We start from the raw sequence: 25779 nt of genomic DNA, 5'->3' as shown, positions 1-25779 counted from the left end.
AGCTCCCTAGAAGCGCCAATGGGGTGTGTGAGCCGGCGGTGCCGCGCCGTGTGCCCTGTCTGGGGCTAACTGCGCTAATTGGGGCAGGGGCCGTAAAGCTCCAGAACAAGTTAATGGCGCCGTCCATGGGGAAGGGGGCACTTTGCATGGATTGCGATGTTTCTGGCTACGAAGTGAGCAAATTCCCTCTAGGGGTTCGTGCTTTGGCTACATTTCATGAGAACATCCCTTGAAAATGCTGAAAGGAAACAGAATCGCCGTCCTGATATCGTTTTGGGGCTGATGTCCTTTAATGTCTCTGCGGTTTCCAGCTGGTGTCCAACAGATACTCGGCTCCAATCCATTTTTCATATCTCTCTGCTGGCTCACTCAGCTCTGTTAGTTTCTTGGGTTGGTGAAGTGTTACAGTGGTGGGAAGCTGGATGAGATGTCATATTCAGATGATAGGCTTTCATTTAGGGTGAGTAAATGGTAAGGGAGTAAGAGAATGGGAAAGGGGAAGGAAAGTACATAACGGAGACCTCTTTGGGCTAAATATGTGTGAGAGAGAGGCAATACAGGGGAAAAGGTAGAGAATAGTACAGGGAAAGAAAGATATAAAGACTTGGTGGGGGAGAGATAATAGGAAAGAAAACCTAGAATGAGGATGAGAAGAGAAAACAAGGTGTAACAAAAGCCTTGTCGAAAGAGTAAGCTATTTAGAAAAAAACAAGTTTATTGAATTGGAAGCTGAAAGACAATGGTACAATAAAATATGTTAAAGAACTTTTATTTCTCTAAATTCAGGGAATGGGGTGTGCTAGTGTTTTTCACATGTAAAATTGTAGGCTCAGTCCTCATGCTGGTAGGTGTAAGGGAAACGTCTAAAATGCTCTCCTTGTGCTATACTGTCTCAACTGCGATCAAGATGTGCTTGAGGTGGAACTCCCTGGATCTAGAAAAGAGAAAGCAGAAAGTTATGTGTGAGGGGCCTCTGATTCTAATGTGTTTCTACTTTGGTCTGCTGGACTTGGACTTGATAACCTGATAGTGTTGCAGAGCTCATCTTTTTTTCTTGGGCTTGAGAGTTTTACTGTCTTAGAACCAGTGACTACAGTAATTGCCAAACTCACTACAGGTGCCTTTAAGTACCTTTCAGTAACACTTTTTTGTAGCTCAGTTTAACAAATGGGGTTTATGACACTGTGTGAACATCCTAAATCCTCAGTGTGCTTGCTCTCAATGATGCTGTAGGTAGCTGTGTAGTTTTTTTTTTTTTTTAGTGCAAGAACATCAAATATTCACATGAGAACATAAGAGGATCCATACTTGGTCAGATGAGTGGTCCATCTAGCCCAGTGTCCTGTCTTCTGGCAGTGGTCAGTGCCAGATGACTCGGGAATGAACAGAACAGGGCAATTATCAAGAGATCCATCCCCTGATGACCAGTCCTAGCTTCTGGTAGTCAGAAGTTAGGGACACCTAGGGCATGGAGTTGCAACCTGACCAGTCTTGGCTAATAGCCATTGATGGACCTATGCTCCGTGAATTTGTCTAATTCTTTCCCAAACGAATTATATTTTTGTCTTTCACAACATCTCCTGACAATGGGTTCCACAGGTTGACTGTGTGTTGTGTGAAGTACTTCCTTAGATTAGTTTTAAACTTGCCAGCTGTTAATTTCATCAGGTGACCCCACCTTTTTATGTTATGTGAAAGGATAAATAACGCTTCCCTATTCATTTTCTCCATAGCATCCATGATTTTACAAATCTCTACCATATCCCCCGTCAGCTTTCTGTTTTCTAAGCTGAACAGTCCCAGTCTTTTCAATCTCTCCTCAGAAAGAAACTGTTCTGCCTCGCCAGTCATTTTTGTTGCCCTTGTCTGCACTGTTTCCTGTTCCAATACATCTTTTCTGAGATGGGTGACCAGAACAGCACACGGTATTCAATATGTGAGGGGTACCATGGATTTATATAGTGGCATAATGATATATTCTATCTTCTTATCTATCCCTTACATAAAATGTTACAAATCATTAGGAATCTGTTAAGAACTTTCTGTTGTTCTTTCCAGAGCTGTTTCAAGACCCAAATCTTGAGCAGCCAGTAGTGGTGCAGCACTGGCTGTTTTGGGTGTTATGAGAGCCCTGTACCCTAGTGTGTCAGATATTTGAAGTTGATACTCACCTGGCTGCCTGTGGTAGGCAAGCTCCTGTTGTGTGCGGTTTAGGATTATATCCCGCATCTGAATCTGCCCAGGTGCAGGTCTGCCAACACAGAACCCCATTGAAGTCAAAGGGGATCTACTCACTCAGGTGCATGGATTGTGCCTAGATGGATCCAGTTGCAGGATCTAGCCCCTAGAATCTAGATATTTAACTATTCACTAGATAAGGGGCTTCAAGACATAGTGCAAAAAACGCTTGAGCCCAGTCTACAGGAGCACTTAAAACTGTTGCTAGTACCAGTGCTGAAAAATGGTATGATATTTTGTAATGTAGCTGCATTCTTCCACAATGATTATAGATGCCATTTTATTTCCTGGCACAAGATTCTAATATTGTATTGGAGAGTAGGACTGAGGCCCTGATCCTGCAAACATGTAGGTTATATCTACGTTAGTGCTTATGCCGGCCTAGCTCCCTCGGGTAGACGCAGCCTACATCAATAGAAGTTTTTCTGTCAGTGTAGGAGTACCTCCTCCCTGAACAACATTAGCTACTGTGACAGAAGCCCTCTTTTACAGTGCAGAGAGGGAAGTGGGGAAGAAGAGTGGGAGTGAGTTTGTCAGCATAGGTATGATGATCAGGGGGGTGGGATTTTTTTTTCACACCCTGAATGACATAGCTACGTTGATATAACTTTTACATATAGACCAAGCCTTAATTATATGCTTAAATTTATACATCTGAGTAATCCCATTAAACCAGCTGGAATTATTTACATGCATAAGTGTCTGCAGGATCAGGGCCTTGCTTGTATTTGAATTCCTAAGAAAGCAGGAACTGTAACTATTGTTGGAAGAAACATCTGAATACTTTTGTTAAATTTAATTCTAGTAAATCACTTTCAAATTATCCAATTTTAAGTAATAAAAGCTGTTGAAAGCTCAGATATACGTTTTAAAATTGATTACTTTTTAAGTGCTTTGTCTACAGTGATGTAAAAGTGTAGAACTTGCCTTTCAGTAATGTACAGGCCATTTCTTCCCCACATGTTCATTGTAAGCTATAGATTGTCACTATGGTAGCTTCTTAGTTAATTATTATATATTTTTTTATTATCTTTAAGACATGCTTGTTTAGTAACTTTCTTCTTTCTGATAGATGGAATGATTGGAATATCTGTTATATTGTGATGGGGTTATCCTTTACCTCTCTTCTTTTGCCATAGATGCTACCGAGTTTGGCCATTTTGAAACAGCCAGTACCAGATTGGATGTAAGGGGAAGGGGCAATCTCTTAGGCATGAAATAGTCATGGAGTCTTTCATTTTTAGAGAGAATCCGTAATTATTCCTCCCCCCACTTTTCTACAGAGCCGTAACTTGCCTTTAGCAGTATTTTTGTCTTTTAACAATGCCTATTCTATTAAATCAGCTTTACCGAAAACTTTTTCCAGCCAGTACCAGCAGCAGTAAGGTAGGGGGACTTGCTCCTTCCTATTCTGTTCGCTTCAGTAAGGTGTGAAGTTCAACACCCAGATGACACTAAAAAAGCCTTTTCCACAGTCCACACCTAACAGTTACAAGCCATGCAAAGCTGTGCATATCCTAAAGTTTTTAACTATGATTTAACCAGTCAGAGGTATGGTAACCTTAGCTAGTTACCAGTAACACCATTCAGTTTGTGTTCATACAGCAGCTTTTCTGCCATCATAGTTATTTGGGCATTCATATCTTCCACTTTGCCTTCCTATGGTTTTCCATGTATTCTGGGAAAACCTGGGCAGATATCTCATAGCTGGAGGGCATAAACACAGAATGGCGAGAGCAGCAGTACATGGCTCAGTGCACTCTGGTTGTGCTAATGTATGGAGAGGAAGATTAGCTAAATGGTTAGCCTGGACCTGCACTTTTCAGGATATAAAAATGAGATACTGACAGTGATTAAGATATCAAAAGAAAAGGTGCTGGAACAAATTGATGAATAGCAGCAAGTCACCAGGATTAGAGGCTATAAATTCAAGAGTTCTGAAGAAACTTAATGAACTGCCAAGAAAAATCTGCCATTTCTAATCAAAATTAGCTGTTATACCAGAGAGCTGGACGGCAACACATCTTTAGAAAAGTTGCTAGGGGCAATCCAAGGAATTACAAAATAATAAACCTTATTTTGATACTAGCTAAATTGATAGGAATTGTATTTAAAAATAGAATTAAAACATATAGATAGGTATGATATGTGGACTAACCAGCACAACTTCTGCAAAGGAAAGTCATGCTGTAGTCTGTTAGCATTTTTAGACATGTTGATATTGTGAATAATTGAATTTTCAAAATGCCTTTGACAAAATCCCTCAGAAAAGGCTGTTAAAAAAGCTAAATAGTCATGGGGCGAAAGACACAGTACAGTAATGGGTTAGAAGCTGGCTGTGGAACTAAAAAGTAGGAATGACTCACTCAGTTTTTACCATGGCAAAAGATTAATGGGTCCCAAGGAAATATTTTTTTACACTGATTTAGTTGTGGAAGTCACTACAACAAGATATTATAGAGGTCAAGAGTTTAGCAGGAATCCAAAAAGAATTAGATGTTTATATGGATAATGAGAACATCCACAGTTACATTCAGTAGGAAATAAAATAACAGAAGGGATGTAAACCTTCAGGTTTCAGGGCATAAGACAGCCTCTGACAACGGTTAGTAAGAAACTTCTCTATAGGCAGACTCTTTCGTAAGTGTATACTACAGGGTTTCTTGCATCTTCCTCTGAAGCAAGTGGCAGTGGCCACCAATCTGGTGGCAATTCCTTTGTTTCTTTCTAGTCTGATCCCTCTCCCACTTTCAGACTCCTGTCCCAACCCATTTTTTCCTTAGTTTCTGAGGCTCCTTGCTACTCTTCACAGGAGTCTATTCCAGACACAAGCACTCTTTCCAGAACATCAGGCTTAGGAGACGAGATAATCCCAGCTACTTTAGAAGAGAGTGGTCTAGAACCAAAGGCAGTCTTTCGGGGGTGATTTCCACAAGACCATCTGGTTCTCCAATTTATAATATGACTGCTGCTGTAACTAGCTGGGATGGACTAGTGTGTAGGTGATTGTCTCTGCCAGTTGCAGATTGTTGGCCTTGAAACACCTCCGATAAGTGGTTTCTAGAGGTGTCAGAAAGAGGGTATATACTGGATCTGCTTCGTTCCCTTTCTTCCAGATTTATCCATTTTTCTTCCTTCAAGAACCCTCAGAAACATGGGCAAAAGTAATTAGCTGTTCTTCGTCTCCTGCACTTTGGGTCCCAGCCCCAAAAAGGGAGCAAGATTTGTATTTGGATTTATTCTTGGTCAAGAAGAAATGAAGCAGCAACAGGGCAATAAACCTGAAGAATCTCAAAAAGTTCCTGAGGAAGTCCAGATTCAAAATGGAAATGCCAGAGTCACCCTGACTACAGAGAAGATTTTCTGTCCTCAGTTGACTTATAAGATGCAGACTTCCACATCCCCATTCATCAGTATCATAACAGATTTCTTCATTTTACCTTTCGACCTCATCATTTCCATTACAGATTGTTGCTCTTTAGCTCATCACTACCTCTGGCTATTTACAAAGATGTTATCTTTGCAGTTGCCGTCAGGCAGAAAAGGGGTTCATCTCTGTCCACTGGTCATTGACCTGTTGGTAAGGGATTCACCCAGAAACAAAGCTGAACAAGACATTCTGAGAACAGTCCCGATCATGGCAGGGAGTGGAAGCTGTGAGTTGGGAAGGAAGCCACTTAGACACTTTCCCCTCCACAATGGTTAGCACACATGTTAATGAAAATCAACCAACATTTCCCATGATCTTTGTTTCTCAGGAGAGACAAAACAGACTAATTTTATTGGTAAAGGTGGTCAGAATCCTCGAGGATGTTTCAGTCCACTCCCTGTTGTTTTGGGGATTTTTGTGTTGTGTGTGGACACACTAAGGTAAGCCCTAGTGTACTTGAGAGCTCACCAATCTTTTCTGCTGTCCTACTCTGCACATCCTATCCCTTTCTACCAGGAGAGTTCAGCTTCATTCAGAGCATAATAAACTGCCTAAAACCTTGTGAAGGTATTTCTTATAGCTGAGCTGGGCAGGATGGTGCTTATACTGATGCCAGGTTCAAAGGATGGGGAGCTAACACAGAGGTGAGGTCAGGGAACTTGGACTGCAGAGAGGAAACAGTATAAATTGGTTAAAACTCAGGGAAATTCATTATGGACTCAGAGCTCTCCTCCCATGGGTGAATAGCTCCCATGTCTTAATTGTGATGGACAACACCAATGCAGTGGTGTATGTCAGCAGGGTGGGACAAAGTTGTCATCCCTGCAAAAGGGAGTGCACCTTTTGATGCCCTCAGCAGAGTGAAATTTCTAGTTCATCTGACCTCTGCATGTTCAGGGAAAGAAATTGTGATGAACTGGTTAAGCAGGGAACAATTAGATCAAGTGGAGTGGAGTCTTCAACCAGAAGTGTTTCAACTCCAACTGAGGAAATTCAGGGTCTTGCAGGTAGACCTATTTGCATCACATACAAACTGCATGATTCCGTCCCTTCTTTTCCACCCAAAAGAGGGATCCAAGGGCAGTAGACACGGATGCTGTCTCCCATAGGAGACCAGTAGGCTTGCTATATGCATTTTCCCCTTGGTATTCAGATCTTCCCAGAGGATCAGGAGGGAGAAAGCACTCATAGTATTAGTAGCTTTGTATTGGCCAAGAAGGCTATGGTTCGCTAGTCCTCTTAACATGGCTCAGACCCACCTTTTTCCTTTCTTTGTGACATGATCTGCTCTTGGCTCAGGATTTGTCACCACAGCACCTGTGACTAACTGCCTGGTTTTGAGCTCTCAATTGAAAGAGAGAGGATACTTGGAAAGTGTCATCTCCACTCTGCCAGCATCTAGGAAAATTACACTTCAGGTTGCACACATGAGGCCTGAGTTTAACTTAACTAAATTGATTTTTAAAACATTTTAAGCCAGTGAAAACCCTTTGTGGACACACACATCGGTTTAAAACAGGAAATATTGGTTTAGCTTGTGCCAGTTAATTTATCAAAACAAGTTCAACCAGTATAAGCCAAGTTTAAATGAACACGACTATGCTGTATTTTGCAGTGGTTTAACTAAATCAGTTTAAAGTAATACCTTCAATTAAACTAGTGCAACTTTGTATGTAGACTAGACCTAATACAACAGAACCTCAGAGGTATGAACACCAGAGTTAAGAACTGAACCAGTCAAGTACACATCTCATTTGAAACCAGAAGTATGCAATCAGCCAGCAGCAGAGAGACAAAAAAAAGACACATGCAGTACAGTACTGTTAAATGTAAACTACTAAAAAAAAATGGAAAGCAGCATTTTGCTTATGCATAGTGAAGTTTCAAAGCTATATTAAGTCAGTGTTCAGTTGTAAACTTTTGAAAGAACAACCATAAGAATTTGTTCAGAGTTATGAACATTTCAGAGTTACATAAACCCTCCATTCCTGAGTTGTTCATAGCTCTGAGGTTGTACTGTGTTTCCTGTTCTAGAACTTGGCTCACGTTCAAGCGAGTGGTGCAGTACACGTGAGTGCTCTGTGCTTTCTGTTACACATTATGGCGTTCTTATGGGCAAGTTTGAATAAGGGCATCACCTTTTCAATGTTATAGTATCAAGTTGCTGTGCTATCTAGTGTACTTTCTTCACAGGCAAAGGATTTCTTCATGCTTGGATATTATACACTTCTTTAGAGCTGCATCCTTATAAGTTGTCTTAGGATTCATTAAGAACCATATTGAGTTCCATGATGGAGCGCAACAGCCTGATTGAGCATTCATTAGAGCATTCACTATCTCCAGAAGGTGTCCATGTATTTCATCCCCATCAAGGATGGCCTTCCTGGTAGTCATCACCTCTGCCCAGAGGATGGTGGTGCTTGGGGGCCTTACCCTTCAAAGGACAGTACTGCACATTCCAAAATAAGGTAGTTCTTCAAACAGACCAGACCTTTATCTCCAAAATTAACACAGAGTTTCACAGAGTCCAAGAGATCATGCTCCCTTCCTTTTGCCCAAAGCTGTCATTCAAAAGAGAATCTGTGGCATAAATTGAACGTCCATAGAGCCCTTAAGAGCCATTTAAAAAAAAAGAAAGCATTTTAATCATGAAGCTGTAAGTCAAAAATGTCTCTCTTAGAAACCAGTATCGAAGCCTATTTGCTGAGATTGGTGGTGCCTTTCTGGCCTGCAGGATCTTGTGCACCATGTAAGAATGACCATACTGGGTCAGACCAATGGTCCATCTAGCCCAGTATCCTCTCTTCTGACAGTGACCAATGCCAGATGCTTCAGAGGGAATGAACAGAAAAGACAGTCATTGAGAGAACCATCCCTTATTGTTCACTCCAAGCTTCTGGCAGTCACAGGCTAGGGATACCCAGAGCATGAGGTTTCATCCCTGACCATCTTGACTAATAGCCAGTGGTGAACCTATTCTCCATGAACTTATCTCATTCTTTTTTTTAACCCCGTTATAGTTTTGGCCTTCACAACATCCCCTGGCAATGAGTTCTGCAGGTTGACTGTGCATTGTGTGAAGAAATACTTCCTTTTGTTTTTTTTAAACCTATTGCCTATTAATTTCATTGGGTGACCCCTGGTTCTTGTGTAACATGAATAGGTCCATACCTAAGTCATGGTCCATTTTGGTCAATTTCATGGTGGTAGGATTTTAAAAATAGCCAATTTCATGATTTCAGATGTTTATATCTGAAATTTTATGGTGTTATAACCATGGGGGTCCCAATTCAAAAGGGACTTGTGGGGAGGAGTCGCAAAGCTGTTGTAAGGGTATTGCAGGATTGCCACCCTCACTTCTGCATTGCCTTCAGAGCCTCCTGCAACTGGGGGAGGTTCTTGGAGGTGGGTCTGATCTTCGCCCTAGAGTGGCCATGCAGGGAAGATGAAGTCCCAACCCTGCCCGGGACCAGCAGCTGGAGCCCAGTGCATGGTAGGAGCCCCTGGCTATGGCACCCTCAGCCCCTCCCCCTCCCCCTCGCCTACAATAGCTAGATTTCATGGGGGAGATCTGATTTTGTCCATGAATTTGGTAGGGCCCATACATGAAGGAGTAAATAACACTTCCTTATTCACTTTCTCCACACCATTCATGATTTTGTAGACCTCTATCATATCCCTTCTTGGTTGTCTCTTTTCCAAGATGAATAGTCCCAGTCTTTTTAATCTCTTCTCATATGGAAGCTGTTCCATACACTTAATCATTTTTGTTGCCCTTCTCTGTATCTTTTCCAATTCTCATGTCTTTTTTGAGATGGGGTGACCAGAACTGCATGTATTATTCAAGGTATGTGTGTACCAGGGATTTATATAGCAGCATTATGATCTTTTCTGTCTTCTTATCTATCCCTTTTGTCATGGTTCCTAACATTGTTAGCTTTTTTGACTGCTGCCGCACATTGAGTGGATGTTTTCAGAGAACTGTCCACAATGATGCCAAGATCTCTTTCTTGAGTGGTAATAGCTAAGTTAGATCTCATCGTTTTGTATGTATAATTGGGATTATGTTTTCTAATGTGCATTGCTTTGCATTTATCAACAGTAAATTTCATCTGCCATTTTGTTCCCCAAGCACCCAATTTTGTGAGATCCTGTTGTAACTCTTTGCAGTCTGCTTTGGACTTAACTATCTTAAGTAATTTTGTATCATCCTCAAACTTTGCTACCTCCCTCTTTACAGATCATTTATGAATATGTTGAACAACACTGGTCCCAGTACCGATCTCTAGGGGACGCCACTATTTACCTCTTTCCATTCTGAAAACTGACCATTTATTCTTGCCCATTGTTTCTTGTTTTTTAACCAGTTACTGATCCATGAGAGGACCTTCCCTCTTATCCCATGCTTAGTTACTTTGCTTAAGAGCCTTTGGTGAGGGACCTTGTCAAAGGCTTTCAGAAAGTCCAAGTACACTGCATCCGCTGGATCACCCTTGTCCACTTGTTTGTTGACCCCCTCAAAGAATTTTAATAGATTTGTAAAGGAAAATCATCCCTCACCAAAGCCATGTTGACTCTTCCCCAATAAATTGTATTCATCTGTGTCTGATCATTCTGTTCTTTACTGTAGTTTCAACCAATTTGCCTGGTACTGAAGTTAGGGTTACTGGTCTGTAATTGACAGGATCACTTCTGGAGCCTTTTTTAAAAAATGGTGTCACATTAGCTATCTTCCAATCATCTGGTACAGAAGCTGATTTAAATGATAGATTATGTATCACAGTTAGTAGTTCTGCAAAATGGCCACCTGATCAGCGTTCATACCTTTGCAAAATTTTATAGGCTGGATGTTCAGGTATCAATGGCTGCTGCATTTGGTAGGAGGGTGCTCCGTTCTGTGGTCTTCCAGTAGTAGAGAAGGAATTTAGAACGCAGCATACGGTTCTGTTTGAATGCTCTCTGAAGGCAAATTGCTATAAAAATCTTACTTCCCCATAATTTAAACATCCCTAGCTCGTATATAGTACACCTTCCGTAAACCTCATTCTCCTAAATGCAAAGTAATGCACACTCAAAAACATAATCCCAACTATACATTTTAAATGTCATTGTGGATAGTTTTCTGAAAACATCCACTCAATGTGCAGCAGTAGTCAAAAAAGCAAACAGAATGTTGGGAATCATTAAGAAAGGGATAGAAAATATATTGCGTCCATATAAACCCATGGTACACCCACATCTTGAATACTGCGTGCAGACTTGGTCACCCCTTCTCAAAAAGATATGTTGGAAAAGGTTCAGTACAGGACAACGAAAATTATTAGGGGTATGGAATGGCTGCCATTTGAGGAAAGATTAATGAGACTAGAAGTTTTCAGCTTGGAAAAGAGATGATGAGGATGGGGGGAAGATCTGATAGAGATCTATAAAATCATGAATGATGTGGAGAAAGTAATCAAGGAAGTGTTATTTACTCCTTCTCATAACACAAGAACTAGGGGTCACCAAATAAAAGTAATAGGCAGCAGGTTTAAAACAAACAACGAAAGTATTTTTTCACACAAAGCACAGTCAACCTCTGAAACTCCTCGCCAGAGGATGTTGTGAAGGCCAAGACTATAACGGTTCAAAAAAGAGCTAGCTAAATTCATGGAGGATAGGTCCATCTATGGCTATTAGCCAGGATGGGCAGGGATGGTGTCCCTAGCCTCTGTTTGCCAAAAGCTGAGAATGGGCAACAGGGAATGGATCACTTAATGATTACCTGTTCTGTTTATTCCTTTTGGGACACATGGCATTGGCAACTGTAGGAAGACAGGATACTGGGCTAGATGGACCTTTGATCTGACCCAGTGTGGCCGTTCTTATGTTCCTTATTATATTCTGCCCAAAAACTCATTTCTGTCGTTACTTAGGAGAACTGAATTTTTTTTAATAAAAGCTAATTTAAGTCATCAAGGCATGCATTTGTCTTAATGAGGAACCATGTTGTCTTTTAATATTGCCCTTATTCCTTTCTCCTTCCCTCTTTTTCTTATCTATAAACCTCACTACCTGTTTCCTGTGTTTAGATTGTAAATTGTTAGGCTCTGTACAGAGTAATAGGGACTGTCTACTTTTCTGTGTTTGTACAATGCCTAGCACAACGGGGCCTCATTCTTGGTTGATCCTTAAGTTCTACTATAATAAACATGATTAATAATAAAAAAGCTCTTCAGAGAAAGGTCTTGTTTATTTCTTCCTTATTTCTTTGAAGCAGAAAGTGCAGTTTTGACTGCTCAATAATAAACAACTGTAGTGATACATGAACAAAGAGAAGATAATTAAAATGAATTGGGGAACCTTAAATGAAAATTTCCTGATTCTCATGGGCTGGATTCTCATATATGACTTTGTAGTTGGAATTTCCTTTTGCATTAGATGTCATAAGTGCCTTCCTTTGACTCACCTGACATTTGATAATCAGAGGCAGGATCTAGACAGGGTTCTGTGTCTTCCACATTTGTGTTTGCCACAAAATTCATCCTTTGGTGCAGAATTGTGCTTCATAATTCAGGTTTTAAAACGTTGGCCTGATCCTGCACCACTAACGTTAATGGGAGTTTTACTATTGATTTCAATAGGAGCAGGATCAGAGCCTATATGGTAGCCCTTGTTGTGAAGAAAACCTTGAAAATGTGGCCAGTATGTAACTGATGCAGAGTTATCCTCTTAAGTTTGCAGGCAGTCTGAAGCAGTAGCTGTCTAAGAGATGTGAAGTATCCCATTCACCTTAATGGAGTGTTACCTCTGAACCGAAAGAGGAGTTTAAATGTCAGCGTTGTTTCTTATTTTATTACTGATTGTTTAACAGAAATATCCATTTGATGTGCTTATCTCAGTTCCATACTGGCTCCCATGCCTCCTTTGATGCTAAAATTTCAGCTGCCGCATACTTATCTGTCAAAACATCAAGTTTTGTCCCTAATAACTTCTACAGTACGAGTACAAAAATCTGCAGCATACGGAAAATGGAAAATACAAGACAGCATAAAGTAAATTGAATTTAATATCCAAATAACTGAGGCTGCTGTATTGATTATACTATTTTAATATTTAATAAAAAACATACACTTCAAAATATAAATGAAGCTGCCACAGAATTTGCAGTCTGCCACACCAGAATCCAGGGATCAGGGCCCAGAACTTATATCATGTTTTCTGTGGAGCGTATGGGGCCTTGGATATAGAATTAGACTGCTGCTGTGTTTCCATACCAGAATTCCTGTGACCTAAAACAAGGACTTGCATGTTAAGCTGGGTTAGTTTTTTTTCCTTTTGTAAAAAGAATATGAAAAATTACGTTGTGTGAGAATGTTATCTGTTAAATATTTAAGCTGTAGTAACCTAGTAGGGAGATCAAGAATTCTAACATGTTTCAGTTTATACCAACCAATGGGAAAGTTTGTATTAGCCAGTTTAGGAATGTATCAGAAAAATCCGGATCAAAATTATTGCTATAAATCAATTTAAAGACAATCTGAGTAGGTAATTGGGCAGGTGCTTCTGGAAGCAACTGTGAAGGCATGGCCTGTGCAGATCAGACAGCAGCGCAGGAATGTGGATAAATTTTAGGATTTTCTGGACATTAAGGTTTCCGCTTATGTCAGACTTGGTACTGTGAGGATTTTGTTGGATATGGGTACTGGAAATTACTGAAAAGGACTCTGTCAAACCTTACTTAAAGCAAAGTTCATAGAGTGCTTCCCCCCCACCCAGGTGGAGCTTAATTCTGTTTCTTCTCCAGCGCAGTCTGACGGTGAATGAATGTGAGAGAAGAAACTTGTCTCAGCAGTGACCCCTTTCATCGACCATGTATGGGTAAAGCTGTTCAACTCTCTGCTCCTCCCTCTGAGAAAGCTGAGCAGAATGTGTTCTGCTGAAGCTGTCGTTCCACTTTCTGCTTTCTATATTTGTACAGCAACAGCACATTAACTAGCTAGGCGGTGTGGCTGGTCTTGTGCACGCTTGGCATTTGCTGATCAGAATTGTGAGCCAGAGCTTGCAGTCTCTGTCCTTGCGTCCATCCATCTTTCTGTTTCTGGGGAGGACTGATTTCCACATGAAAGATGATCTGTTTGTGGGGGTTTTCTTTTAAGTTACAATCCATGAAAGTTGTGAATCTAGGACTGGGAGTGGAGATAGATATACAGTTCCCTTACTAGGAAAGAGCGCAGTGGGTGGGTAATCACACTAGAACAGCAATGCTGCAAACTCCAAAAAGAGGGCTTCTCCTCTCTGGGGGGCTTTGATGGCCCTGCCTGCCTTGGGAACTGGTATTAGACTCTGCCCCAGAAGAGCTGCTCTCACTCTGACTGCCTTGAGGATTAGTGAAAGGTAGATACTCTATCTGATGAGCTGCATGCTTTCTTTGCCACTTGTGGTTAACCAGGATTAATAAGGGAATAGATCCTGCCCTGCCTTTTTTGGTTTGAGGCGGTGAGTGCAGGTTGAAGGTGATGTTGGAGGTTGGGCCTTCATGGAATATCTTATTAGGAAGAGCTAGAAACTTAACTCTGTTCTCTCTGATTGCACATTTGTATGAACCTCGCACTAAGACCCTATTTACACCAGGGACGTTTTTTAAAATTGTCTTACCTTTAATACAAGTTCAGCTGTAGTGGGGCTGCAGATGTTTAGCCTAGTTTAGACTGGCTGCCAGCTGCGGACACTGTTGTAAACATGGTGTTGATAAGACTTACTCTGAACAGCGTTAATGGAATGATGCTGAAAACAGTGGTTGCAACTGCACCAAGCATTAGCACTGGTGTGATCTTTTGAAAATTTTTCCTCAGGATAGACAAGGGTAAAGGTCTTGATGCAGACCACTTACAGCTCCTACTCACTTCAACTGGAGCTATGGATGTTCTGCACCTCTGGAAATCAGGCCCTAAGTCTCTGGGATTTTGGTTACTAACTCTTTCTGCTGATTGTGTGGAAAGTAAAAGGAAAGGTGTTCACTCCAATCTTCCTTGAGTACTCTAGGGACCTGGTCTTAGTTGACTTTTTTCCTAGTGTTGCAGTATCCCCATCAAGTTTCCAATATTAGAAATATTTGCAACTAGCAGGGTTGGACCCGTCACCTCCCAGAGGAAACAGGCAGATTATGGGGCTAAATGGGGGCCTCAAGTGTCCACAGGTGTGTCTGTAGACATATTTGGGATCAGAAGAAAAGAAGTTGATAGATCTGTGTGACAGAGGAACATCTCACTCTAGGACTGTCTACTTAACAAGTAGCTGTATGTTGTGTGGCTGATTTCACGTTGTTGGTTTTGTAATGTAGACACATGCTGACAGTTGTTCCTCCTTCATCTGGTAGTCCTGTGACGTTCACTGCATATGTGGTTTCTGGAGTTTCAAACCCTCCTGCTTGCAAGCCAATGCAGAATACCAAAGATACTGCCACATCCTCTCAGTGCTCTCTGCTTCTCCTCATTCCTGCCTGTCCATTCTGTGTCCCCCTACAGGCATACTCTCTTCTATGTTCACCAGCAAGAGCAGAGTAGCAGAGATTAAATTTGAACAAATCTTAGTTTAAAATGCTAATTAAAAGTAAAATTGGGTAATTACTCTATGCAATTTGCTTGTCCCAGGTACTTCATGGTTACTCCACTCCTCCCTGGCCTTTGGAATGCTTGGAATACCCTCCCTGTCTTTGCCAGCACCCCTATTGAGAGAGTAGGAATAGGCAATATGAGATGATTCTTGGAAAGCATATATATGAGAATATGGCAGTGTGTGCTGACAGAATTCTCATTGACCAGTCCACTCTGTGACAGGAGTCAGAATATATGGGTAGCATGTTGGGGAGATTACATATGTTCATCTGGTGCACTGAAGCCAATAAGTATGATACATCCTGGCCATAGAATGGCAGAAGGAGATTAGATGGAACCTGCCATCTTTTACACAGTTTAATAATGACAGAACATCACTCCAACTTCCCTTTCTTGGAAAGCTGATGCATTTTTCAGTGCAATAAAATCTGCCTTGCTGCTATATCCTGATGGCTGAAAGGGAGCCCCTTGGGGCTATGCCTATTCCTGGTGGCTCAAGGGAGCCATACCACATAACATAATGCTGTAGGAATTGGTGGTCAGAAAATCCTACTTGAAAAATACTGTAAGCTTGAGTAGTCCAAAGGGAGAAGGCCCACAAATCCATGTTATACCCACAAAAAGGGTTTTTTCATGCCTTGTTTACAGGGACTGGCACACCAAAGCAGGATTGGAGGTGAGGAGGAATCTAATCTAGCCTATCATTCTTTAAAATAATACTTTTAAAAGTTCTAGGAGACAGCTTATTTCTGATTTTATTCTGGCTACTGTTATCCTCCTAAAATTAAGGAACTCCTATTTTTCCCTGCATACTGATAAAAAGGGTAATAGTAAACAATGATGTATTGGATTGATCGGAAGTGTGTTGGGGTAATGGAGAGATAGAAGTTAGGTCCAGTTTTATTCAACATCTTCATTAATGATTTAGAAGGGAAGGTAGACAACATGTTAATATAATTCACAAATGTTGCTGATTTACTATTGCAGATGACACACACCAGAAAGACAAAGATAGGTTAAATATGAGCGGGAAAATAATTAGATTCAAGATGGAGGATGCAAGACACATCTTCAACATCCTTCAACACACAGAAATGAAGGCTGCAAGGATTCAGATGAGAAAATATTAAAGGAACTAAATAAATATAGGTTGGCCAATGGTGGGATCCTGATTGTTTGTTTGTAAATTTTAAAAAGAGAGCCCAGGAACAATGAGGAATTGTCCAAGAGGTATAACTAGCAATAGTGGAATCAAACTGAGCAAAGGATAACAAAAAGATGAACATCAGAGACAGCACTCTGACAGTGAGGTTTATTACAATGTGGAATATTCCCTCTAGGGAAATAGTGGAAGCCTCGCCACTTGGGATGTTTTAAAACTAAACAGGGTAAATTCAGGGAGAATGGACTGTAGATAATATAGCTATGAACACTGATACTCCTAGCTTATTTCTGTCATTACTTCCCCACCCTCTTCAGTCTCATCCTTTTATTGAGCACTGACCTCCCTCATTCTCTGGGGTAAAGCGCCCCAAAGTTGAATGAGGGGCACTGGGGATTAATGTGTGATACCTGCAGTCTTACTTTGAGTTTAACCTCCATGTAGGGGAATATGCAATGACAAACTGTCTTTTCAAAATGTATAGTAAATTGAGTACCTGACCTGATGTGTGATGCGACTATGCTGACAGTTCTGGGAAAAGAGGTGAGCTCTGCTGCTGACATGGGAGTAGAGAGGGAGGGGTTATGGCACGTGTATCACCATGCCTGGATTCTTGACCCCTTCTCTATTCAGGAGACAGGATATATGGGGTCTCCTAGAATCCTACAAGAGGTGTAAGAGGATTTTGTAGCTGTTTTTTTGGTTCCTCATTAAGATGTTCAGCCAATTGTTATATTTATAGCACTTGTTTTGACATGAAGTTTGTCCAGTCTCCTCTTATTAACAGTGGAATACAGCTAATGTCACACTATGCCTTGCAGGAAGAGTGAATGGAAAGAAGAGAAGGAGAAAACGATAAGTGAGGAGTGACTGAAAACTTGTGCATGAAACTTCAAATGAGTGCTGAATATCTCTAGTGCTTGGCAAAGTGCATGGGCAGTCTCTGAACCATGACAGCAGTTGAATGCAAAGACACTGGGTCACTACAAAAAGAAAAGATGAAGTGAGCTGTAGCTCACGAAAACTTATGCTCAGATACATTTGTTAGTCTCTAAGGTGCTACAAGTACCTTTTCTTTTTGTGGATATAGACTAACACGGCTGCTACTCTGAAATGGGTCACTACAGTAAACAATCATCCACCTCTGCTACTCTGAATCCCCCTCCATGAATGTCTTGAATCAGGTGGCAGACTCAGACCCAGCACAGCAGGGAAATCTGGCAGGGCGTTATAGAATCATGAGGAGAATGTAAAAGTGCCCTGACACAGCTGTCAGTGAACATTAATCACAGCAGGAAAGCTTGACTAGAGGGGATGTTTGGCAGGCCCAGGGTTGGCCATGGGTGTTGTTTGTGGATGAAAGGCAGCTTAAATCAACAAAGACCGAAAGGTTTTTTTCTCTATACTCAGTAGATGACTTTCAAGTGACTTTCTTGCCAAATCACGTTTCTTCAAACAAGGCAAAGTCTATGTTGGGGGTGACGCTAAAGCCAAGGTGGTTCTGGGTGAAATGTAGCATTTGTATGTGTTACACCTTCCTACACCCTTTATCTTTTTTTCCTCTGTTTAGGTTGTAAATTCTTGGGCCATGGATCTTCTATGTTTGTACAAGTGCTTAGCACACTTTGGACATTATATAAATAATTGTTGAGTGAGGGAAAAAAAATATAGAAAAACAGGAGTGCCAAGAAGCCCACGGGGAAAAATTACAGTTTAATAACATGAAAAAATCCTCCTTTGGTGCAGTACCAATGATGAGGTTTTAACTGCACAAAAGTCAGGAAATTCCAAAGTTGTTATTCCCACAGGAGCACCAGAGGTACGGTGCTGCATAATAGGCAGAAATGCCCTAAGAAATGGATTTGGCTTTGGAAGCAATCTTAATCAGCATTCACTCTTTTCAGTATGACTACAATTCTCTACTAATGTAAATGGGTGAAACTCCATCCAAGTCAAAGAAGCTGCATCTATTTACACCAGCAAAAAATATGATTTTATGCAGCTTAAGGAAAGTCAAACCGTTGGGGATGTTTTGCTTTTCTTTATTGGCAGATGTGGAAGAAGCATTCTCTGCAGTGTATCATCCATAGTGAGAATGTAAAGGAACATCAGTAAAGAAATCTTATTGAGTTGTGTCTCTTAGAAATAAAGCATAAATAAAGTTATGTGTAGGAGAATCTGAATGTCTCTGATTTAAGGGCTTTAAAGTTCTTGAGAAAATAAAGGATGAATCTGGCCAAAAAACCCCCTGAAGCTCTCATTCTCTAAATTTATTCTGAGCCGTAAAAAAAAAAAAAAATCCATGTTTGGCTCTTCATTCTCTCTAAACTGTTGGTTTTTAAAATGAGACACATCTGCAGGAGTTAAAAATAGGTATGTTTGGTCTGCAAAACACAACCCAAGCTTTGCAGAAAGACTGTTCTGCTGCTGTCTAGCAAATAGTTGCACATGATGATTTTTTTTTTTATGATTTCTTTTTTAAAAAAGCCCTAGGAAGTTCTTTACAAAAACTATTAATAGAATGTTAAGGCTGCAGAATGAAACATTTGAATCAGGGAATGCCAAAGTTAGTCACACACAAAACCTTAACTGTGTCCCTTTATGTGCATGCATTACTGAAGTCTTTAATTACATGATCTCATGCTATTTCTATCCAGCCCCCCTTTACCCTCCCCCAGGGTAATTGGCTATAGTTTGCTTGGTATAGTTTTCTTAAGCTGCCTCAGCCATGGCTCGTTGAACTCAATGGAAAGATTCCCATTAACTTTGCTTGGCTTCAGATTAGACTTTGAATGAGGCATGGATCCTGTACACTTATGTCTTGTATTGGGCCAAATTCTGTTGGCACTACTAAGATGTGTATATATACAGTAAATTCAGATTTATACTAGGGCTGTCAAGCAATTAAAAAATTAATCACTATTGCGCGATTAAAATAAATAAATGCGTGATTAATTGTGCTGTTAAACAATAATAGAATACGTTTCAATATTTTTGGATATTTTCTACATTTTCAAATATATTGATTTCAATTACAACACAATACAATGTGTACAGTGCTCACTTTATATTTTTGTTTACAAATATTTTCACTGTAAAAAAACAATAAATAGTATTTAATTCACCTAATACAAGTACTTTAGTGCAGTATCTTTATCATGGAGGTTGAACTTACAAATGTAGAATAACGTACAAAAAAATAACTGCACTCAAAAACAATACAATGTAAAACTTTAGAGCCTGCAAGTCTACTCAGTCTGTCTTCTTGTTTAGCCAATCACTCAGACATACAAGTTTGTTTACATTTATGGGAGATAATGCTGTCTGCTTATTATTTACAATGTCACCCGGAAGTGAGAACTGGCATTTGCATGGCACTTTTGTAGCTGACATTGCAAGGCATTTATGTGCCAGATATGCTAAACATTTGTCTGCCCTTTCATACTTCGGCCACTGTTCCAGAGGACGTGCTTCCATGCTGATGATGCTCGTTTAAAAAAAATTAGTTAATTAAATTTGTGACTGAACTCCTTAGGGGAGAACTGTATGTCTCCTGCTCTCGCATGCTGCCCTATATTTCATGTTATAGCAGTCTCGGATGATGACCCAGCACATGTTCATTTTAAGAACACTTTGACTGCAGATTTGACAAAATGCAAAGAAGGTACCAATGTGAGGTTTCTAAAGGTAGCTACAGCATTGACCCAAGGTTTAAGAATCTGAAGTGCCTTCCAAAATCTGAGAGGGAGGAGATGTGCAACATGCTTTCAGAAGAGTTAAAAGAGCAACACTCCGATGCAGAAACTATAGAACTCGAACTACCAAAAAAGAAAATCAACCTTCTGCTGGTAGCAACTGACTCGGATAATGAAAATGAATGTGCATCAGTCCGCATCGCTTTGGATCATTATCGAGCAGAACCCGTCATCAGCATGAACACATACTCTGGAATGGTGGCTTTATTGTTTTGTTTTTGAGTGCAGTTATGTAACAAAAAAAAAATCTACGTTTTGTAAGTTGCACTTTCATGATAACGAGATTGGACTATGGTACTTGTATGAAGTGAATTGAAAAATACTATTTCTTTTGTTTATCATTTTTACAGTGCAAATAGTTGTAATAAAAATAATATAAAGTGAGCACTGTACACTTTGTATTCTGTGTTGTAATGGAAATCAATATATTTGAAAATGTAGAAAACATCCAAAAATATTTAATACATTTCAATCGGTATTCTATTGTTTACCAGTGTGATTAATCACGATTAATTTTTTTGAGTTAATCGCATGAGTTAACTGTGATTAATCGACAGCCCTAATTTATACTGTTTTAACTAAGAATATTTGGGCCCCTAACATATATCTGTCTAAATTAGAGTTTGTGGTCCTGTTTTAACTCAAGTTAATTGATTGGCAATTAGTTAGTTAGCCAATATGATTATAAATGCTAATTAATAAACATTTGTTACTGGAGCAAACAGAAATAAGTTAAGTCAAGTCTAAATATAAACCCCTAGTCGGGAAGGTTAGATGCATTAAATGGGTAGGGGTACACTCATTGGGCAGGGACTGTCTTCTGTAGGGACGCCAGTGTGTTAACATGACTCAAGCCATGTCTGCCCTCTGGGGACTATAGCAGTGTAGCTGTGATACTGTAGCTATGGCAGCATTACTCTGTAGTGTAGACAGCCTACACTGAGGAAAGGAGTTTTTCCATTGGTGTAGGAGCACCCCTCCCTAAGCGACAGCAATTAAGTAGATGGAACATTCTTCTGTTGACATATCTTCATCTATGCTTGGGGTTAGATCAGCATAGCTATGTCGCCCAGGGGTATGGCCTTTGAGTAAGGTAGCTATATCAAACTAAATTTTAACTGTAGACCAGGCCTGAGAATTTGGAAAATGTGACTAGTGTGCCACTTAGAGGTATTGATAAAGCAGCTGTTCTTAACTCCATGTTCTGGGGGCCAAGGCCTTGAGCCATTCTTTTCAGTAGCAGCAGCAATCTTATCTAACTGGTGTCCCATTAGAGGCAACAGTTTGTTCATCTGCAGTCATATCTTTTCTCACTCCTGCATCCTTGCATGAAATATGAGGTAGTATAGTCTTCATTCCTCTTCATGGGAAAGGTGGACAGTAATAGAATTCCCCCACATATTCAGTAGGGGAGGTTGGAAACAGAATCTACACCCAAATGCACACCCTTGCAGGGGGAAGGCAGCAGCAGAATTTTTCTCATTGCAAAAAGAGATGTGGTGAAATATGTCCCTGTGGTGATGCTATTTATTTGGCAGTGAAGCTTAAGAAAAAACATGAGTCACAGGGATCTAGATAACACAAAGAATTGTGGAATCTGAGCACTGTGACAAATGTATACTTTATCTACACTGGGAATTTCAGACACTGGTGGCCAGCCACCTGTTCAACTGCACTGGTCCAAACCCCTTGTACAGATACAGTAAACCATTGTAAGGGCTTGTCTACACATAGAGCTATTCAAGGATAGCTATTCCAGAAAAATATTTGGAATAAGAGTGCCTTTTTCTGAATTAGCCTAATCCACTTTGGAATTCTGGAGTAAAAGTGTCCACACATGGTAGTTATTCCAGAATAGCTATTCTGCCTTAAATTCACACTCTGCCCTATTCTGGAATAATTTCCTTGTGTGGACAAGCCCTCAGCCACAATTTGTACCTGTGTAATTCACCACTGCTTGACACCAGAGTAAACTCTACAGATGCAAGTTGCAGCTTATGTTTTCTTGTCTCTAGTAGGTGTTTTTACCCATGCAGCTATAACATGGTTGGCCACCAAAGACTGATAATGGGGTAAATCCTCAGTGAACACAAGACCTTTCCCTGCCAGTTGTACAGAATTTGATACCCCGTGTACACTTGAATAGAGGAGAAGTGGCACCTGCCAGGAACAGTGCATTACCAGAGCATAGGAAGCTGAATTCTAGTTTCATTTGAGAAGGGAGAGAGTTGTAAGGCCTATCTGGTGCATAAACTTACATAAAATGGACTGTATAGTTAGGTTCTAAATGTGGTTAAAACAAGCCATATTGACAAATGCTTCCTGGAGGAATGTTCCCCAGATCTCTCAGAGGTGGTTGTATCAGATTTGTTTGTTATTCTTGGAGCCTTCACTGTTCTACATACCTGAATAGTACAAAGAGAGTTTTCATCAGTGGTGCCCACATGTGTCATGGTTCCCCTGACTAGTGGCAGTGTTTGTAACTTACACAAAATGTTAATACTGATACTCAAGAGATCACATGCTTGTGTCTGGCTTGAGAAGAGACATATCTGAAACCTCTGAGAAGTTATAATATCATGTCCTGCAACATTTGTAAGCACAGTGAGTTGCTTATTTCAGACCTTACTAAAACTAAGTAGCACAAACTTATACCTTTGGACTCATGACACCTCTGCGGGGCTTATAAATGTCTGTCACTCTGGGTTAAAAAACAAAACAAAAAAGGTTGCCAGTTCTGAAAAAGTGCAAACATTTTCTGTAAAAGATGGTGAGTACCTCATGCTGATTTCTATGATTAGAAATTCACTTTACTATCCCCCAGTCCTACGCCTATGTAGGGTGACTTACAGTGCAGCTTACTTGATGATTCATGGTATCTTTTCTTGTAACTCCGGAGCACCCAGTGTCTATTTTTATTCTTGTCTTTTAGAGTGAAGACTGGAACTTCTAGAGGAAGGAGCATAGCTACAGGTATGAACCAAATACAGGTCCTCTGTGTTGCTTATTGGACCTTTCTCTTAGATGCCTTTTTAGAGCAAGGTTTCTATTGCCTTTAGTAAAGTGAGTGTTCATTTTCCCTTACAAAGAGCAGTGCCCCCTGAACCTTAGGGTATGTCTATACTACCTGCTGGATCGGCGGGCAGTGATTGATCCAGCGGGGATAGATTTACCGCGTCTAGTCTGGAAACGATAAATCGAGCCCCGAGCACTCTCCTGTTGACTCCTGTACTCCACCGCCACGAGAGGCGCAGTCGGAGTTGACGGGGGAGTGGCAGCAGTTGACTCACCACAGTGAAGACACCACAGTGAGTAGGTCTAAGTACGTCGACTTCAGCTCAGTTATTCACATAGCTGAAGTTGCATAACTTGGATCAATCCCCCCATCCCACAGTGTAGACCAGGGCTTAGGCTTTTGGCAGTTTGCTATGTGCATGCTGTGGTGGGGGCGGGCAGAACCAACTTGTTTAGGACTGTGAGTACCAAGTGAGCAGCAAGCTTCTGTGCAGCTTGGGGTTTAATGATCTTAGAGAAATAAAGGGTAAGAAGGAAAATGTTGCTGCTTTATAATATGAAGATCTGTTGAGATTTGTTCTATTCCTTGTCAAGTTTGTGAAGCCCTGAAACTGATCCTCTAGTAAAACCACTTCCCTTTTTGACAAATTGGGTGAGAGTGGATGGTCATGGGGATATGATACAGTCTGAAGATTGAATGGAGCCAAATCTGAATAGTTTTACAGAGAGTAAATCCTTCCACTCTGACTCCAGCTACCTAAATGTCTAAGGCTGGTTTACACTGGGAACTTACATCAGGATAGCTACATTTTTAAGGGGTGTGAAAAATCCACACCCTGGGAGACGTAGCTGTACCGACCTAATCCCCAGTGTAGACCGCTATAGTTAGACAGAAGAGTTCTTCCATTGACCTAGATACCACCTCTCAGGGAGGTCGATTACCTACACCAGGGGTGAGCAAACTGCGGGCTGCTTTTATCCAGCCCGCGAGCTCTGGCCGGGGGAGCAGGACTCGGGGCTTGCCACGCTCTGGCAGGGCGCTACATCCACTTTTAAGACAATATGATACGCAACAATGACATAGGTCCAGGAACCAACGACATCGCCCGCTGCAAACAATGGCGACCCACCCTCCTAACCCAAATAAACAAATTTGAAGTCTTGGTCGAGGGTATAGGAAAACCTCGCACCCTCTCCAGTGCCAACGCCAACGAACCATTTTTTTGGACATGGTTTGCGTCCGTTCCTGGCCAACTGGCAAACCATCACTATGGACAGATAGGTCCTGGAAATTATCAGATTGGGTTATGCCATCCCCTTCCTCTCCTTACCTCCCACTCACCCTCCCTCCCCGTCCCTCTTCAGGGACCCCTCTCACAAACAATTGCTCTGTCAGAAGGTACAACATCTCCTATATCTTGAAGCAATAGAGGAGGTGCCCCCTTAACACAGAGGGAAAGGGTTTTACTCCCACTACTACTTGACGGAAAAGAAAAGCGGCGGTTGGCGCCCTATCCTCAGTCTTCGACATTTGAACAAGTTCGTCAAGAAACAGAAATTCCGGATGGTTACTCTCCCAATGATAATTCCAATGCTGGAGCAGGAGATTGGTTTTCAACCATCGACCTCCAAGATGCATATTTCCATGTCTCTGTCCATTGACATTTCCTCAGGTTTGCTGTGGGAGCACAACACTACCAATACGGGGTCCTCCCTTTTGGCCTTTCCACCGCACCATCTGTCTTCTCCAAGGTGCTAGAAGTTGTAATAGCACATCTCTGGAAAAAAAGGAATCCTCATATTTCCTTACCTGGACGATTGTCTCCTCAAGTCTCCCACTCAGTTAGAAGTGAGCCACGCAACTCTTGCAACCCTTCACTGCTTCCACACCTTGGGCCTGCAAATAAACAAAAACAAATCTACCTTACAACCTATCCAACAAATCAACTTCATTGGCGCCCACCTCGATTCCGCCACCGGTCTTGCATCTCTCCCCCAGGACAGATTCCACAAAATGGGCATCCTTATTATCTAGATACGTGCCAGCCCACAGACTACAGTCTGAGACTCCCTACAGGTCTTAGGACATATGGCTGCTTGTACATTTGCGGTCGCAAATGCTTGCCTGTACATGCGATGCCTTCAAGGTTGGCTAGCCATGGTATAGAAACCAAACAAGCACAGGCTAAACAGGTTACTAACTATGTCCCAGAAAGTCAAGGATTCACTCCTGTAGTGGACCTCTCCCATCAACCTCTGCACCGGGATTCCCTTCCGACAAGATCCCCCTTCAATTACCATCACCACAGATACATCCCTCACAGGAGGGGGAGCACACATCGGCCACCTTACCACTCAGGGTCTGTGGTCCACTTCAGAAACCAGGCTTCACATACATTTGCTAGAGCGCCGGGCCGTATGCAATGCCTGCCTCCATTTCCTTCCCATCATACAAAACCACCAAATTCGAATCATGACTGACAACATCGCATGCATGTTTTATGTCAGCAGACAGGGGGGAGCCCAATCGCACTCCCTTTGCACAGAGGCGGTAAAACTTTGGAACTGGTGCCTTCAACACAA

At 41.3% G+C, this 25779-nt stretch overlaps 1 protein-coding gene across 7 annotated transcripts in view; it reads left to right on the top strand.

The window, feature by feature from the left end:
• The window catches only part of CELF1 (CUGBP Elav-like family member 1), a 104071-nt gene that overhangs the window by 503 nt on the left and 77789 nt on the right, over positions 1-25779 (top strand). For 2 of the 7 annotated variants that reach the window (XM_043548642.1, XM_027832373.3), the window contains exon 2: positions 23114-23154. The exons of 4 other annotated variants lie outside the window; for them this stretch is intronic. The gene's annotated coding sequence lies outside the window, so the exon portion shown is untranslated. Of the gene's footprint in view, positions 1-13500; positions 13523-23113; positions 23155-25779 lie in introns of those variants that run through there. One more of the 7 variants, XM_037900236.2, reaches the window with a different exon arrangement.

Source organism: Chelonia mydas, chromosome 6 (assembly GCF_015237465.2).
Source record: "Chelonia mydas isolate rCheMyd1 chromosome 6, rCheMyd1.pri.v2, whole genome shotgun sequence".
In the NCBI taxonomy this organism is placed as follows: Eukaryota; Metazoa; Chordata; order Testudines; family Cheloniidae; genus Chelonia; species Chelonia mydas.
This window is presented reverse-complemented; position numbering and strand designations above follow the sequence as displayed.